At 42.1% G+C, this 12,329-nt stretch overlaps 1 protein-coding gene across 10 annotated transcripts in view; it reads right to left on the bottom strand.

The window, feature by feature from the left end:
- The window catches only part of bru3 (bruno 3), a 179,208-nt gene that overhangs the window by 113,262 nt on the left and 53,617 nt on the right, over window positions 1-12,329 (bottom strand). For 2 of the 10 annotated variants that reach the window (XM_065300339.1, XM_065300340.1), the window contains exon 3: window positions 3,400-3,490. The exons of the other annotated variants lie outside the window; for them this stretch is intronic. The gene's annotated coding sequence lies outside the window, so the exon portion shown is untranslated. The remainder of the gene's footprint in view (window positions 1-3,399; window positions 3,491-12,329) is intronic. 10 annotated transcript variants of the gene reach the window in all.

Genomic DNA, 12,329 nt, shown 5'->3' with positions numbered 1-12,329 from the left:
AAACTAGGAAAAATTACATTATTTTTCTTTAATAAATATAGTTTTAAGAATGACTAGTTATAGACTATATCTAGACATTTATTCGCATTTCTCCGTGCCCTTTTCGGCCATAATCCGATATAATTTACGCACCAATTTAGTGCCCAACGTTCTGGCATTGCCGTGTTCTTGTATGTTATGTTAATATCGTACAAAGGGCACAGCCGAACAAACACACATTTTACACATAGTTATTCGATCGTTTGCCGGCACAATGCGCCGTGAAATTATGCATACATGCAGCAGGTATTGCCATTAAGCACATTACACAATGAATAAAATTCTCATAAACACGCGCCCGTCGGCGGCAGCGGCGGCGGCGCTCGATCTTTTGTGTGTGAATTATTCGGGGCGGCGATTTATACTTCCCATTCGCATCTTGCGACCGTTAATATCGAAACATTACCCCTGTTATACCCTTGGGTTGCCAACTGGCCTTAATGAATTAATAATGTTAATACCTTGCAGTCCTCGCAAGGACTAACGTGGAAATCCACGAATTGAATTACCAATTTCAGGTTCAACTTGAATTGAAATGTTCTGCCACTAAATAGGTTCAAAACCCAAAATTTTTAATTTTTTTAAGGAAATAACTTGAAATAGAAAATTAATAAAATAATAAAATAAACCAGACAGAGCAAGTGGTTTAAAGTATTCGTGGTTGTTATATGTGGAAAATGTTGCTATGTGTGCTGTGGATGCCGTTGTGTGGCGCGGTTTAACCGCCGGCAGCCGCCGCCACCGCGCGCACACATTTTCGACGTCGTGCGGGATTTGCGGAACGCATTTGTCTTAACATTTGCATACTAATTACTTGAATACTCATCGGAATAATATTCCGAATGTGCCTGCGCCGTTGCAGCCACACAGGAATGGCTAAATGCGGTCGGTACGTGGCGAAAGCGCCGTCGACACACCAACTCGCCATCCGTGCGTTATGGCGTTTCGGCGCTTCAGCGCTTCACCGGAACATATAAATCATCACCGTTTTTAAGGTAATTGTTTTAGTTGAATTTTAGTTAAAATTTAAGGGAATTTCGCAGGCATTTTCGTTTTATTCCAACCACGACTTGTCCTATGTATGAAATATGCTAGTTTAATTAATTAGACTCACCAATATAAATAATAGCACTCGATAAGATGTTTTATAATAATCTCTGGAACTTACCTGAAAAATAAAAACAGAAATTAATATTTATAATTGGCTAAAAATACACATAATTATCAAAAAATTCAAAATCATGCAACGAACATTCTAAAGCTATTACGATAATCAAAATTTTAACGTGTAATTAAAACTTGATTAGACTTAGTTCCAAGTACTGGTACTTTACGTAGAAGTATCTACCCCTAAGTGCACGTGTAAATTTAACGATTTGTCCTGCCTTTCGAGCTAAAACCGTAGCCATTAAAACATTATTATGTTGTGCTGATGATAAGACACTAACAAACTCAGTTTCTAGCGCAAATATCGATTAAGCGTGATGAATTCAAAATACGAGCAGTATTAAGATAAAGGTAAACGTAAACAACAAGAACCACTGACAAAAACATTGTTTTCGGTTTAAACTTGGCGCGATGGTGTTTAAATCGGTCTGGATAGGGTCAAGGACGCACTAGAACCGACCCTGATACTCATCCTTATCGTGATGCGGATGCGAGTAAGTAATTTAATCATTTTCCAACGCGCCCGAAAACAACAGCAAAACATCTTCATTCCTGTGAAAGTGCTTTATCTGAGGATGTGCCGGAACAAGGGGCGAATTATAAATTAATCTGGGGGTACTTTTTGGAAAATTAAGTGCGTGCCGGTACGATATACGTGCATAATGATCACGAGGTGACTAAATACCCACAAAAACCGGAACAAAAAAACTTTTCACTAAACCACCCTCAGAAGTATCCCTCAAGATAAAAAATTAAGCTAGAGTTTCTTATAATGACGTCGCATTTTACCCTAATCCTAATTAAGAAAAGTGGTAGAAGGTACAACGCAGCAGAACACTTTTTCAACCACGAAATATTCCAGAAACTCAATTCGAGTCAACCTTGGCAAGTATAGGGATGTCTTGGATTGTCTTGGGATATCTTAGCATGTCTTGCCTGTTCGTTCTTTTTTGCATTTTTTTTTGATGCGTGAGCAGACAGAAAGCAATTTTGAAGGGCGAGTGAAACACTTTATGCCTGCGAGCTGGGAGCGTCTGCACGTCGATTGGCATCGTGCCAAAATCCGAGGAAACCTGGCTTGAGCAAACGGCAGACCTGAAGCTATCATGTATACCTCTTGTAACGTTTCAATCAGGATTTGCTTCTACTTTTGCAGCCTTGCATAGCGCAGATGTGTCCGTGTAAACAAATAAGTGAATCCTTCCTTTATTGGAATTTAAACTAAGCTATATAAATATAGCTATATCTATATAATTAGCTATATAATTAGCTACACCTAATTTCTACACAATTGAATGTTTAAAGAGTTTGAATAGCCAACGTGGAAAATGGTTCAATATTTTGATGGTGTCTTTGTTGCACGTTTTTGTTCCAAACCGGCGAGGATAACCGAAACATCAAATGCAGAAACGCGTTACAAAGTAAACTGACTGACGTTACGTTCGCCCGCCCCGCTACATCCTTTTCGGCCGATGGGGTTGAGATCGTTGAGATCAAAGGGGCACTGGCGGGCCCGGTTCAGCGCGCGCGTGTGCGTTATATTTCAAATTTACTTTTGATCTCACCGCAAAATTCAAGACTTCTATATTGCTAGCAATCAAAATCAAACGCGCACTTTTTTACTGGTCTTCAGTATTTTTTTGCTTGATTTTACAAGCGTTTTTTGTTTTTATATTTTCAATTTCTATTGCTTTGACCTGTCAAAGCCCATAATTAAAGATTTGCAGAGACACACAACTACATACATAGAGAAAAGTATACACATATATTGAACAAATACAGAACAACATCAATACTGCAATAGAATAAAAATGACAACATTAAGAGAACTGTAATGAGAAACTGTAAATGTGCGCTGCTATAAACATTACTACAAAAAGGCGCAGCAATGGATTCACATGTGTTGACGTGTCCAAAATTGCGTGACGCATGATAAGAACACATAACGCTTACATTAAATGTAAACGTATTTACATACGATAAAAAACAACATAAGAGTGGGCACGTCGACAAAACTGTAAACATTGAAAATGAGCCAACAACAGTGAACAGTGAACAAATAGAGACGACACTCAGAAAGATACAGAAAAAGATTGTGAATTGGTGGCTGCTGGTATTCGTGATAAAGGATTCGCTGATTTAGGAATGGCACTGGCTATTATACATCGATACGTATAAAAGCCAAGAACGTACCACAAAACCATCACCGTTTGTGATGATGGTGGGTGTGCTGGGACGCGACCCGCCACAAGTCGCCAGCGAGTTGCGGCGGTGCGGTCAGTCCCTGCAACAGAGAACAGACAAACACACAGTTTTATCAACAGTGAAAAAAGGCACTATCGTCAACATCAACAACTAGATGATTACATTTATATATAAAAATTCCATCCTGACGAAAATGGTTAAAGTGAAATTCATTATTTTTAGAATACTTATTTGTAACTCTGTAAGTTTTTGTGATTTTTTGTTTTTATGCAATATTTGTTTTGTCTGGTCGCCCAGTTTTGTGCAAACATAAACAAAGGACGACGCGAATGATGGCGGCTGGTGTGGGTTGAAACCATCGAGCGGGTATGCGAATATCTTTATCCTCTCGCCGGCCGGCTGGCGGGCATATCACGACAACATATTGTCGTTTATGTCAATTCCATACCGGCTTTATTATTTAGCCCTGGTGGCGGCGGGTCTGACGCGGACAGGCCCTAATTCCGAGGCAAATCAATTTCAGCCGCAGGCGCGCAGGTATCGAACCACCGGACGTATCCGCTCCGACCCGGCATCTCTGAAGTGCGGATAGAAGAGGACGAGCAGAGGATGGTGCTGCAGAGAGTGAAGAGGGTTGTGATGCGCGCAAGGCCTTTGCAATATTTACGGAGCATTTGCAGCTGCAGGGGTTGAGCAGAGGCAAACGAGCTAAACGCGAATTTTAAGTATGTATTTCAATTGGTGCGCCCTGGTCACAGTGCAGTGACAAAGCGAACTGCTACAATGAAACGAAACAATACGGCCGCGTCGTCGAACCTACACCACAATGGACTAACAATCGTCCGACCGACTGCATTAATGCACTCCCGACTCGCAACCAACGACTGTATATCGTGGATCATAAAATACACCTGATGTTCACGAAATGCTTCGATGAAACATAACAGGGAATGTTGTTATTTTGCCATAATCCATTCAATCCAAAATTTGCATTTGTCTGCAAAACCATCTAAAAAAGGTTTTCTGGTTTGAATTGTGGTATTATTTTTGTTAGCACTGTTTATCTGTTTGTACGAGGCCCCAGTCGTATAATTTCTAATGAACATTGATATTATTGCAGCGTGTGCATGTTTGCGAGCATAATTAGTGGTTGATTTATGCGGATGGCGTTCGCATTACTCACAATTACCATAACGCCGCGTTCGGACCACACCTCTCTTTGTGTGCGAACTTTATGTCCGCTTTGAACCACAGCCCCTTTCAAAGACACATTTATCGCTCTCTAGTACGCCAGTGTAACCAGATAATTCTACAACTAGTGAAAAACTCTAAAATGTCCTTGCAAGATTTCGGAATACTCTTGGGTCACGAGTTCTTGATGTTACTCATGTTGAACATCCACCCGGTTGCTAATAGGTGCAAGTGTCGGTTGATGTACGAGCGTTGTAACGAACCGAGGTTAAGAGGTGCCCACGTACGGGTTGGAAACTTTATCAATTATGTCAAGGTGAAAGCCCTTGAAATCTCATCGGGACGCGCGCGCGAGCGACGAGCCGATTCAAACAAATTACCAACTTTCATTAAGCGCGGGTCGAACGCGCGGCGCCGACGACGACAATTAGGACATGAATTCGAGGCGCAAGCCAAACGTAATTTTCACGCGCCAAGAAAATTTGGAGTTTGAACAACGTTTTTTGGAACGCCATGGAAGAATGGGGATTATCAGTATTTATGTCGTCAATTTTGGCTACGACGAAGAGTAAAACGGACAGTTATTAGATGCCAACATTGTAAGCTTTATACAAAGTCATGAAATATAAACAATAAATTATGCAATTACCCATCAAATCAGATATTAATAAAAATCAATTTAATGTTGAAAAAATTCAAATAAAATTTTGATTACCACTTTCTGGTTGAATATAGGTCGATATAAGACGTTTTGTTCTCTTGGCATTTTTTAAGGCTTTGCGTTTGAGTCCAAATATCCGGTCTGGTTTGTAGAGCCAAAAAGGACCAATTACGATGTATGCCAGCGCGTAATCCATATAATTTTAACTGCGTTTGGTGTGTCGCCGTTGCCAGCACGTGAATAAATCCGCGAGTCGTCGGGCGCGCCAATGCTCCCGCCGCCGCCTACACTAATATTTTATGTGAAGCAATTAACTGTAAAATTACTATCATCGAAGCCGGGCGGTGGTCGCGGAGAACGGTGCACCATTGTCGACAAATTGCCTCGTACCCCACACCGTACTTTATAATTACATGCGCAAACAGCTTCGCAGCTTTAAATTAAAAATTCCGTGTGCAAAATTTAGGATAACTATCAGAACAACCACGAAATAATAACATTGAAAGGTTACATCCTCATGAAATTACAAATACAAAACATACACGTTCACAAAAATAATGACCTAATTTATTTCTATTTCTGGCCTAAATGAATAAAATGGATCATTCAATTATCTAAAAATATATTTATTATTTTTATCTCGTTTTGTGGTAAGAAATGTATTTGAATGTGGAGAATTTGTGAGTTAGAGTCACGTTTGAAGTTCATCGTATCGTCGCCCCATCAAATATTAAAGACGTTTAAACTGTGTATGAATGTGTTTTCCGATGTACCGAAACGTTTTCGAATGTTTTTGACTGCGTTCGAGAGTATTTGGATAGCGTCACGCACCGAGGACGTCACGTCACTCCGCCCGAATCTAAAATTCCATCTAGAATTCAGTGGAATTCAGTTATTTCTCTTATACTTTCATGTTATTCATTCCCCCATCGCATTAAAAACGCATGTGAGCACACAACTGTCTTAATACATTTCTCTACATCTCGCATGTTTTTTGTTTTCGCGGTGCTTCGACTGTGTTTGCATTGCTCGTCCACCTGATGCTGATGCCTTCCGAAACAATGTAGACAAATATTATCTCATGTGCGATGTAGATTCAGCCCGCAGTTCGCGATCGTGAATGCAAATAAGAAGCCGTTATGAAAACGCGATGCGACCGGGATGCTAATAAGAAGAATGTTAACAAGATAATGAAATACCGCGACGCGCCGCGAGGCTTCGCGCAACTACTGATATAATATGAATATAATGCATTGCAAATGAAGAATTATTAACTCAAACTTGGCGTTCGGGGTGCGTCGAACGTGCGTACCGGATGCCATCTCGCCGTGTTCATCTCACATGCAAATCGTGCTCATAAATATTCAAATTTGCTGGAACTGTTTCAACCGAGCTGAGTTTGAATTTTTCCGCAGCAATAATAATGAGCAACGTTATGAAGCTGTTTCGATAACATCCTGTAGTCGGCGTGCAAATGCCGTGTATGTAAATGCAATAAAATGCGATGAAACGTGGCAAACGTATGAAAAGTTGGCAAGTAGAAAAATCCCGCATGGAAACCCCGTGCACACGCTTTTGCTTCCCACTTCCCTTAAGGGCTGAAAGCGGCAAACGTAATCAGAAGCAAGCCAAAGCCGGGCGAGAGCAAAGGGATGGCGGTGCACGACGACGACGGTAAGCAGTTGCACCTCGGGCGCATTTGTTTTAATTATAATATGCTCGAGCCGGTGGGCCGCCGCCCTGGAATAATATTTAATTTTAATTCGTTCTCAGGGGTAAATGCTTTTCGCCTCCGCTCTGTGAGCAGACTCAAATTAAATCCGTTTTTATCGGTTAACTAGAAAGCTAAAAATTATCAAAAATTACATTTCAACATCTACTTTTTTATAAACAATGATACCAACAACAATATAATAATGCATTAATTTTGATTATATTGTAGGTTTATAGTGTGGGTTGAAGCTCTAAAATTGTGAGACTTTGAGGTAAATGCTTGCCCAACTCACCGGATAATTAGGGATTCTAATTAAAACTAATTCGCTAATCCGCCGCTCATTGTAATTATATGGCAATTTGTCGCGTGGGCTCGTTAAGCGAGCGGCACCTCCAACCACCGCCTCCAAGTGCCTCGACCGCCGAAACGTCTCGACGGGACAAATTATGATGTGATTAGGCTAAATCTACAAACATTAAAGTTTCAACTGGAATAATCCAAAAATGTATTCAAAGAATTAACGTGGTAAGTAATGCCATCTATCGACAAATTTTGTAAAATTATGAAATTACCGCCCCTACCACTCAGGACACTTAAAACTAAGTGCTGCAAACAATAACTTTACGAAATAAAATAAAATTTAATAATTAAATTAACGTATGATTAATACCGAGGGTTAAAAATAATCGTTTTTGGTCGAGTGTTTGTGCAAGGTGCGAGATCTTTTCATCGTTGCGAGTTTTAAAATAATAGTGGCGTGACAAGAGGTAGCTAGTCAGCTCCCTTCGCGGCGCGGCCCAGACAGGTGTAAATAAATATTAAATTCACTTCCGGCGCGCGCTCGCGAACACACGTATCGCACGAATGTATCAACTCGGTACGCTGTGTGTTTCCATTCCGATTCGTTCCCATTAGGCCATGCCGACCGTGCGCGCATAGGGGGTGCCATCCAAACCCCAAAAACCACCCTCCAAGCCAGCAGTGCCACCGCCTGTCTGCCTGCTATCTTTCGTTCCTCGCCACTCGGCACACTCTACAAATTGTCAAAATTGAATTAATTTAAACGAACACGCTTCAGCCGTCAGAGAGAAAAGTTTTCGAATGCCCCCGCACTGGGAGAGCCGACAGAAGTAAAAGTATAAGTGGCGGTAAGTGCAAAGCTACACCGCGCTGCCGCCGCCGACAGTCGCGAACGAAGAAGACACAGAAAGTGAAGGAAACCAGCGCGCAGAGAACAAAAGGGTTGTGCGTGCGGATCTCTTCAACCACGCGGCGTGTATTAGTGGGCATAATTCCCGCAAGTGCGCGCTCGAAATTTAAGCGACTCGCTTATTATTAAACGCGCGTCTTCGTTATTCGTTTTCAGTGTTCGCAAAGTTGCAACTTGAAGTTAGGAGAATTCAAATTCAACTAAGACTGAAAATATTAATGCACCCAAGCACCCAAAAAGCTTACAATAAATCCCCCAAACATATGAATTCCCACCATTTGAGCTGACTAAAATTTCTTAGAAGCACGCTCAAATTCTGAAGCCAGAGCCTTCTTTATATTAATAAAATAGTTGTAAACTTGTCGTGCCTGCGTCGCTCCTTGCATCGTCATTTGCATGTATCACATTCTCGCGTTCGCAATTTCACACCCTTCGCGCACGTGGCGCACGGCGGCTGTGCTTTCTTTTTAAACTTTTACGAGTAATCCGCCGCCGCCGTGGCTGCATGATGCATGAGCGCCTGTCTTCTCAGCGGCGCGCAAGGGTTGCGCATTTACCCGACGAGTTCTTGTTTACGTTCGCACACGAGCGCGCGTTCCATAACTCAGAAGCTGTTTGGCGTCGCGTGAGAAAAATCTTGCGCAGGTTTTCCACACACATACATCCATGACACCTTTTTAACGCGGAGCTGTTCGCGTGTGATATCGTGCTCCAAAGGGATGGGTACGAGTAGAAGTCGGCGAGAACGCGATGTCATCAAGTGTCAAGTGTTGTTTGCGCACAACCCCATCAAAAACAGAATGTTTTCACCCTTTAACGCTTGCGAAATCAAATGAAAAAGGAAATTACCAACGCTCAATTATTTTCTTTTGCCTTGGGCAAATGCAATTTGTATTATTCCAGTGTGTTATCGATTGTGGCCTTTGAAAAATTGCACTGTTTGATAATTATTATCTACGCACGACGAGATGTGCCAGTGGAACATGTTTATTATGTCTATAACATTTGCTAGTCTGTATTTTGATGTTACACGTAGCGATCCGTTGATAGCCTAGTCAGACAACGTTGTGTGTACTCTGGCGGCGCACGGTTTGTGTATTTTGCGTCCGCCGGCGTGTTTTCCTACCCCCTTCTCACGCCGCCCGCCATATTTGCATTACCATTTCCATTAGCAGTTCAAATAGTAAATAAACATTAACGAGTTATTTTGATTGCGTAGTTGCGCAAATATCAAATAATTTTAAAATTGAATGAAACCCTCAGGATGCAACCTGTACCTCAGGACATTGCTTCGTGTCCTTTGGCATGGTCAACGCATCCAGTAGTTGGTTGATTTTTCGAAAACAAAGAGTTGCTGGAAAATAGGTACTAACGCTGAGCTTTAATTAATGCCTGGCCGATGTCGGGCTGATGCCAGTCGGCGACGTGCACAGGACGGGCAGCGGTGGCATGGGGCTGCGGCAGCGGAACTCGGATGGTTTGGTAGACGCGCTTACATTAAACATGCATGACGGCCGCCGGCTTTGGCCCGGCCTGCGCCCTCCGTGAGGATTTTCACGTTTATCGGCCCCCAGCAACGCGCAGGGGCAAAAGCGTTTTCATAACAGCCAGCTCGACGCGTTATCGCCCCTCGTTGACATATTAAACATCAATATCGGCCCCGCCTCGCGGTATCAATCAAAACAGACAAAATTCGAACTGTTATTGAATTCGTGTTTTCGTTTCGCTGCATGCACAAAGCGCAACCATTTTAATCAGTATGCTATAGCTAGGGTCTTAAACCGGCATAAAAGCAATGATTTATTAATTTTAGGTCCGCCGAGAGTTTTTTAAAACATTTACACCCAGAAACTGAAGGCAACGTGCAAAACCCTCGGAAGAGACGGAGTTTCGAGACTTTCCATCGTCTAAATATTTAAGCAAAGTTAATGGATCTGCGCCGGCCTAAAAATGAACGTGGAAACTCTTCGAGTTATTATTTGCAAGGCTTATGCACACACCACGAAGGCGCAGCAAAGTAAAATTTCTTTGTATGAATAATTAAAACGTCTTAGGCGGTCTCCGGTAGTCCCAAAGAGCACGCGGACGGTTTATGCACTAAGTTTTAAGTTCCACTTTTCGGGAATGGACCGTCACGACCAACGCGCACGGGAAAGTGGTCTCATAACGTTATGAGGAGATGAAGAGGTGTGACCTACAAACGTGGAACCTTAAATTAAACTATAAATATGACCCAAGCACCAAAGTATATGACAAGTGCATATTTATATTACCGTCACAAAATTGAAAGTGTTGTTGATATGTTGATTCTAATTTGGTTTTAGGTAAAGTTGTTATCGCTAATTGAAAAATGACATTAAAAAAGTCGTTAGTGGAAATTTATGTCTTGTAGATTTTGATTGTGGTGTAACATGCAAGCGCATACGTGCCACGTGCAACGTGCACCTCGTAACAAACGCTTGGATACACCTATCCATTAATCGACTTTTGAAATTTATAGAATCAGGCAAAGTAATTGAAAGTGGCACGACCCTAGCAGCTCCAGCGTGCGGAAAAACACAATCACATAATCACACTAGAATAAATCAAGCGCGAGAATCAAATTAACACACAGACCAAACGATTTTTCAAAGCTACATTCATTATTAGAATTCCTGGAATTGCAGCCGAGGGAACTGGAGTTTACCGAAGAGATTATTGATTTTTTAAAATTTATTCATGAGCAAAACGCCTGTTCGGGTATTATCGTTTTTTGTGAGGGTGTACAATATAAAAATGGCATGTCAATGGTGGGTAAAGTTTCAAGCGTGCCTTATCGACGTTCGCGACTGAAAAATGGCAGGATAATGTGCGCGCCGAGAAAAGTTTGTTACGTGCGTGGCATTGAAGACCACGGCTACGGGGTTCACAGTTCAAAATCAATTTGGAACGGCATCGGCATCGGCATCGACATCAACATCACCATCACCATCACCATCAACAACGATCAACAGCAAGACAAATATTTTACCGAAGCAAAATAAACACCGTTAACACACTCTGTTATTAAGTAGGTGCTTAGTTTGAAAAATGTATGTCCATACAGTGTAATAAAACAAAGTTCGTATTTTTTGATAAATATTTTTGTATTTTTTCAATTAGGCTTGTTTTATCACGTTTATCGATGGAATTGAATGCAATAGTACATTACGTGCCCTGGTGCATTCGCTATATGCCGAAACGTGGAATCATCCTTGTCGTCGTAACTCGCCAAGTGGCAACTAAAACGCGGACGCGACATCGGGTGGCAATGTCGGTCGGTTTGGTTTACAATCGGCCATAACCAACCTATGGACGAGACCCCGACGACCAGGTTATAAAACAGCTTTCCGTATTTATAGCCCGACTCATAGGAAATCAACCGATACCCACTGGTTGTTAAAAATATCCAAATATTGTGGTTGTAACAAAACAGTCTCTATAGTAACAACCTGTGGTTGGCAAACAAGTAGTTGCCTCCTGTTTCGGGATGCATGTCCATGTGAATGTTGCAGCCATTATATTAATTAATACATTCGGTAATTGCGGAATTCGAGACGCAGTAATTTAGGTAATGAACCGTTACGGCGTGCTCGCCAATAATTCAGTCCTGTGGCCCAACATGGTGTTGTTCCGACCCACGCACGCGTCCCTCATCCCTCCAACGCCGGCATCGCCTAAATATTTATGGTATTGTTTTTACGGCCTCCGAGCTGCAGTTCCGACAAACGGTCTCCACGGCCCCACTAACTAACCCGCGCTCGCGCCCGACGCTCTGAAACGTTTAAGACGTACTTACACTTATGTTTCGGGCTAGCAAATTTACATTCACCTCCGCTGCGGTACAAAGAGCGTAAATAAATAAATATGGTTTGCGAGGTGTGCGGCGATGCATTCCTTGAGTTCTAAACTACTCGCGGGCTAAAAACAAGCAAAGGCTGAAATTCTGAAACTCTAATTCAGAAATTTGCCTCCAACGCAGAGAAGGCGACTACTAGCGTTACGGTGCTACAGGAGTCTGTTATTTATCCATCCCATTCGGACCATTAAATAATTCTCGTTTTATTGCGCCTTCGCCCTTTGTGGCGGCCACACCGCGCGCGGTTTGCGGGCGTTATATTTAG

Source organism: Atheta coriaria, unplaced genomic scaffold (assembly GCF_025399875.1).
Source record: "Atheta coriaria isolate IRGN ID8LTWV9N9 unplaced genomic scaffold, Caltech_Dcor_3.1 hic_scaffold_4_pilon, whole genome shotgun sequence".
Classification (NCBI taxonomy): Eukaryota; Metazoa; Arthropoda; class Insecta; order Coleoptera; family Staphylinidae; genus Dalotia; species Dalotia coriaria.
This window is presented reverse-complemented; position numbering and strand designations above follow the sequence as displayed.